At 31.9% G+C, this 6,926-nt stretch overlaps 1 protein-coding gene and 1 non-coding gene across 2 annotated transcripts in view; one reads left to right on the top strand and one right to left on the bottom strand.

Moving 5' to 3' along the window:
• The window catches only part of LOC118732998 (putative leucine-rich repeat-containing protein DDB_G0290503), a 13,055-nt gene that overhangs the window by 1,189 nt on the left and 4,940 nt on the right, over window positions 1–6,926 (top strand). The gene's annotated exons all lie outside the window — the stretch shown is intronic.
• Trnay-gua lies at window positions 3,490–3,585 on the bottom strand. The gene is made up of 2 exons: window positions 3,549–3,585; window positions 3,490–3,525 (listed from the first exon to the last, which is right to left on the bottom strand). It is a non-coding gene; the product is annotated as a tRNA-Tyr (tRNA).

The raw sequence follows: 6,926 nt of genomic DNA, 5'->3' as shown, positions 1-6,926 counted from the left end.
CCTATTGATCTGAAATTTGGTACACACCGTTAATTCTGATGATCATACAATTATGTATATTCACTATTGTAAATCCAAGATGGCCGCCACCACGAAATGGCGGATTGCTTATTTTTCTCAAAACCCTCTCAATATGGGTATCAAATGGAAGAGCTTGAAAATTAAAACATTTCGAATTTAAGAAAATAGTAATGCCAGATTATTACTTTGTTTTTTAAGGTAACAAGAAATTTTCGGTGGTGAAAATTTTTGAATTTTTATTCACGCATGGGTACCCACGTAAACTGCGTAAATAAACCGGTTTTCCATACAAAATTTAGGATGTTTACGGGGTTTACGTGGTTACGAGGCATTTAGGTATTTAGGTGAATACGAATATTATGTTTTGAATCATTAATAAAAGCTAAAAAATGAAATGATAAAAGTAAAACGTTAACCACTTTTGTTTTCAATTCCAATCTGACAGTTTTCGCAGAAAGCCCTAAAATATTAAAAATCAATTCTCACTCAGTACTTGTTATCACCATTTATATGACGCTGGTAACCCTGACGAAGACTGCATCATCAATGCAGAATAAAAATCGATCCACTAAACTATCGAGCTTTAGAATATCTGAAAAATATTATGCATTAGAAATACAATTAAAGCGTTTACAAAAAGCTATAGCAGAATAAAGAAAAGAAAATCAAGGTTGGCTTTTTTTAAGCTCATATAGCATGTTGATTTACAACCATCCGGCAACACTGCTCACCACCACTGACTGTTCTTAATGGCAAGCTGATTTTCAGACTTAATAAACTCAAACATCATTTTGCTTTACCAGTGAAAACCTACTTGCAAAGCCGAATCTAGCAAGCCTAACATCCACTGCCGTATTCACTAGACATAGCCCCCTTCGCTTAATGTTTATTTCAATCGATTCAGGCAGCACTTTCTAAACAACACTTTTGATTCGTACGAAAGTAAGAAAATCTGGCGAAAACAGGATATTCTCCTGAGATGAGCACTTCTTCCGAGATCGACTACGTAAATAAATATATCTTGCTGCTATAGAACAGAATGCATCGTTGATCGCATTGATTATCACTTAACTATCATCTAGTTCAATGATACCAGGTTCAATGGACGATAAAAAATTGCATACACAAAAAGCCTTCCAGTAGAATTACCTCTGCGCGAAAAACGTCATATGGAAATTTTACTTCAAGGTCGGTCAAATACCTGAAAAAACGTGTACACACAGACATGTTACATACGTACATCTACATATCGTACCTTTGCTGAAAGAGTGCCATAATTCGAAAAATCAAAAACTCAAGAAAAAGTGCGTTCAGCCAAACGTGTCACCACTTGCTGCATTCATAAATCTATACAAATACATTCAAATCTATACATTCCTTCGTACTATGTAGGTACATACATACATATGTAGTTATTTATGCGTAAATGTCTGCTTGTATGCATTTAAATTCCTTTAATTGCAAAAAAGAAATAAATTTAAAATCAAAATAGTATTTCAAAGCAATATTAAATCACAGCAATACCAAATACAAAGGCAATGTAAATAAAAATTGCGAGCACGCAGAAAAATTAGCATGCGGAAGCCAAAGTCAAAACGGCGAAAATTTTTACACTCCCTTCACACAACCCGCTTGCCTACCTACGGCTCTGACGAAAGAGCGAGAAGTAGAAAAGAAGATATAAGAAGGCGCGTGTCGAAGTGGTAATGAAAACAAATCGACAGAAAAAAGCGAAAGCGATAATAATAACAAAATTCACGTTCACTTTTCACAGCTCACCGCTAGCCAGTGTGGAGAGGACACATTTGCCATACATACATATGTAAATACGTATGAACAATATATGTATGTACATACACCCCGTCTCAAAATTATAAGCGCACCACTTATTTCGAAGTTTTAACTATTCATTTTTTGTTATTCAATTTTATTTATTTTTTTGTAAAAGTATAGTTTATTTAAAATAAAACATTAGTCCATTTAAAAAAAATTCTTCCATATAAAATTCGCCAAACTTAAATTATAAACAGAACGAAATTGCGCAGTGCAGTGTTGTGAATGCAGCTGAATGACAAATAAGAATAAAAAATCGAAAATATGAATCCTGAAAAGTAAAGAAACAAAGGTATTTTTCCATATGCAGATGATATTGTGACCGACGGAAGTGACTTAATTAAAAGAAAATCTATTCTAGCCAAATTTTATCAAGCGAAATTCGTCGTCGCTTTGATTGTGTGCAATCCCATATACTGCAGTGTGTTTTAATTTTGTCAGCGAATTTTCTTGATTCTATCAAAAATCAACAGCAAGTCCTATCTACTTCAAACTGCATACTCAAAATTTTTCTAATAATTCTAATTAAAAAGCTTGAAATTTTTATGGATTTTTTTTTGATTTTTTTAAATGTGATTTGAATTTGGGGCTGCACAATTTTTATTAAAGAATAAACTGTAGTTTCATAAAAAAAATAACTAATATTGAAAAATAAAAAATTTATTTTAAAAACTTGTCACTATGTGGTGCGGTTATAATTTTGACATGGAGTGTATATGCACGGTCGATTGCATGATCGTCTTATCGACGACGGCTTGGCCACTTGAACGTGTGGCCGAACGGTGTATTGCGGATTGGCTGAGTACTTAAGGAATTAGTTCGATTGTTTTTTCAACAGGTGTCGTGGGCTATCACACAAATTGCGCGCCAATGTACAAATGCTTGCATAAATTGATACGTATTTTGTTTTTAATATTTTTGCTATTCGTACATTTTCGTTTGTATTTACTGTAATACTGACGCTTAGTTACTTACTTGAAAATTAAAAAAAAAAAGTATTTAACTCAGCCATTTAACATTTACAATTATTATTTGCTTGGTTACATACATATATGTAATAATAAAATTTTTTTTTTTCAGCAAGTCAAAAGTCGATTTGTTCAGGTGAAAAGTAGAACTTTTTCAAGCAGCGCCGAAGCGGCAGACACAAAAAAAGGGCTTTGATCTACGCGTTTACCCAAAATTTCAGCCACTTGTGCTAGCGAAATACCTCCAAGCGAGTCTACGTATGTAAATATTTACTGCAACCAGACACACCCTCACCTGAGTATATAAAGATACATATTTTTAGAATTTCCCATAAAAATGGCGATGTGTTAATTGCACAGCCTGAGCTATGCAGTGCAACAAAATTTGCATATAAATTATTAAGTACACAATTTTGTGTTTTTTTCTCACACACTGTCTATAAAATTAACATAGAAATCTTTTTGTAGTACAGTAAAAGGCTAGCAAAAAGTTATGGAAAATACTATCAGCACAAGTTCGTAATTCGAAGTTTACTCATATTTGGCAATTTGACAATTAGCAATTAGACGTTTGAGCGAAATATAAACAAGAGCGTGACTTATCAGGAACAATAAAAATTTGTATGTTAAAAAAAAAATTAAATAAATGGAATTAAAAGTAAAGAATTCCTTCGAGCCGGATTTGAACCAGCGACCTATGGATATCTACTTTGTTTCTTATACACTCTACAGTCCACCGCTCTACCAACTGAGCTATCGAAGGTCTTATTTGAGAGTGCAGAAATTTCACGTTATCAACGCACAAAAGCGACAAAAGAAACCCCATACATACATGCATATGCATATGTATGTATGTACACACCGCTAGTGAAAAGAAAAAACCTAAAAAAAATAAAATAAAATGCTTGCGACTAAGCTGATATGATAAGATTTCAAGAGTTTGTATGCACAAAAAATCCTCCTAATAAATAATTATTGCACAATTATGAGCACAACGGTATGTGAAACTGATTAATGGTGTCAAGTTGACATAATTAATGACATAATTTAAGACTGCAATTATAGATCTGCATATGTGCATATCTATCTAGGAATATATATATATATATATATGTGTGTGTGTGTGTATATATATAAAAGTTTAATAAATTTAAACATAAATGTATATATATAAATATATATATATATAAGTTTCCGATTTTATGTTTCCAACCTTTTTTTAAATGCCATAATAACTGTAAGTGTTAAGAATAAAGAGCCGACAGAATGAATTCAATTTCAAAAGAACGAATGAAAACAGATATCTGGCGTCAAGTGACCTCGGCAGTAGACCACTTTAACCAATTAGATGATCTATAAATATCTTTGGAAAATTACCATCAATATATTTGATTTCATACGGAATAAAAGCGTCTTTACATGAGGGGATTTTTCACAGGCGACTAGTTGAATTAAAAGTTGACATGAGGCAATTTTTGGTTGAAAATGAGCTGATTAGTTTTATATAAAAACGGAAGCAAAGTGAGAATTGTACCAATTAAAAACGTGGAATTTTCTTTCAATCAATAAATTAAATACTTAGAATGCATAAATGTCTCAATTGAAAAATTGTGATGCATTCAGAATGTATACAAACACAGGGTTGCATGAAGAAGAATTTGAATGGCTTAAAGTTCGCTGCGCCACCTGGCGGAAAAATTTTTTATGGAGCTATTTTTTCATCTAATATGACCTAATCGGTTTAAAAAAAAAGGGTTTTCAAATATCTCGACTCCTGAGCCACCTATCGGATAAATTCTTTCTTCGTATTGCATTATCATGACCCGACTATGCAGCTTCAAGTCTCAAGGTCATCTGGAAGTTGGTTAAAAAGTTATTGCAAGATTTGCCCCTAACAAACATACATATGTACATATAGAGCAAGTTAGATAAAGCTTGTAAAAACAAGTAATTTTTAACCATTAAAACTCGGTTGGGCTTCAATTCCCATATACAATTTTAGGATTACCGTTAATTTCTTCAATATTCAATTATAGGATCCAAAACCAAATTAGTATGGGACCACCCTTGAGGTACCATCTTTCCGATAGAAAATTATCGAAATCGGTTTACGTTGTCCGAAATACTGTGGTAACATACATAAAAAAAAAATTTTAAAAATATGCCGACTAATTGATAACCTCCTCATTTTTGAAGTCCGTTAATAACACCGGCAGACAAAAAAGTGGTGCGTTCTTTTAACTTTTTTTGCGGAAAAAAATTGCAAAAAATTCGCAATTTTCGAAATTTACTCAAAATTTTGAGGGTGTACGAGTTCAGGTGATCTTAGATGTGGGTTCAGCGCGTCGGTAGGTGGGTCTGGTTGAATGCGCAGAAACTTTTTCTTCACATTAACATACCACCCTAATGTCAGAGAATTTAATCTCTCCTAAAATCATTCAATTTTTGCTAAGGAAATATTTTGACTATTCCTTAGAGCTATGAAAAAAATGTTTCATTACCGAATGTAGGTGCCGTTAAAAAACGTAAAAAGGCTTCGGCCTGGGTTCGGCAAAAGAAAATAATTTTTTTACGAATTGTCTTGCAAAAATACCTTAGCTTCAGTGGTATACGACAAAAAAAAATTTTGTTTATTTTTTAAGGTGGTACGGTCTAATATAAGTACATACATATTAGGCGTTTTTTATTCTAGCGCTTTTAAATGTTTTTGTTATTTAAATGCTGTATTAATTAAATTTTTATCGTACTTACATTTTAAATAATAAACTCGTATTTTTTTACTTAACATCAATTTAAAAAACCTGGAAATTTAAAAAAAGTTCTATAAAAGTTCAAAGACATGCTGACAAGCTCACATACATTTTAAATTTGTACTTTACACTATAAAAAAAAAAACCTGAATTGAAACAAAAACATGATGGCACGAAAAGTGCCAATCATCAGTTACGCAACATTTTTGGCGATTAAAAGCCAATACATTAAGTATTAGAACACAAAGGGGGAAGCTAAGCTGAATAGAACTTGTGTACATATTAAAAATAATAATAATAATAATAATGACACAAAAAGTGAATAGTCATAGCAGCGTGTCTTGGGTTCTAATTTTACCGATTGAAATTTACCGATTAATACATAACTACAAATGTAAGGAAAAGAAGTTTTGTTGAGTATTTTGAAGCTTAGAAAATGAAAAAAAATTAAATAAAATTTCAAATATGCGTTAAAGTAACGTTACCACCAACTAACAAGTGTTTTTTTTCCAAAATTACTGGCGATGAGCTTGCTAGAAATGAACTCGTATTAAAATTTATTAAAAAAAAAAAAATCAAACTGGATTTCATGCGATTTAAGTCGTTAATAATGAGCTTTCAAAAAAAGTATGCACACGCATAAATAATTTCTAGAACGAACATTGAAAATTCAGAATCCAAACAGGTTGTTATTTTTGCAAACTTCTTAATGTCAAATTGTGCTTTCGAAAAGTTTCATTAATCACTTCGTTCTTCATTCGTTATGAATACATTATCATTAAAGCTGTTTGAAGCACCTTGGCGCTGCGAAGCTCAGTCTATTATCCGGTTATTGAGTTCTTCTTAGCTAATTTGAAGGTTTAATTGCAATTAATTAATAAGCTGCATTAGCGGAGAATACTTTTCCAAAGAAGTGGTTTTAAATGACATTCCACTTATCTAAGTACATAAATATGCATTGAGAAGACATGCGAATACAGTAAAAATTTAAGGAAAAAATTTAAAATTAATAGTAATTAATTATTTTCATTGAAAAGGCTCTTTCGAACATGCAAATGATTTAACTGGTTAAAGGATATTTTTCTTTGTCACTCAGTGCGTGTTATCCCTTTCTAAGAACGGAAGTGGGGCGCTGATAAGTGCAGATAAGTGCATAGGCTGCATGCATCACTGCCAAATGTTTTGATTGATTGCCAAGTGACATTTGTTTTATGGTAGCACATTTTTCTCTTAACACAGCTTCTTTGTGGTGTTTTTTTTTTATAATTAATAAATAAAAACAGCAATAAATATGTAACCGTAGAGTAAAAAAAAAACATAGTTCTACATACAAAACAACTTTAAAAACAAAGAT

The sequence above is a fragment of the Rhagoletis pomonella genome, unplaced genomic scaffold, assembly GCF_013731165.1.
Source record: "Rhagoletis pomonella isolate Grant_MI unplaced genomic scaffold, Rhpom_1.0 Rhpom_scaffold_00002, whole genome shotgun sequence".
Classification (NCBI taxonomy): domain Eukaryota; kingdom Metazoa; phylum Arthropoda; class Insecta; order Diptera; family Tephritidae; genus Rhagoletis; species Rhagoletis pomonella.
This window is presented reverse-complemented; position numbering and strand designations above follow the sequence as displayed.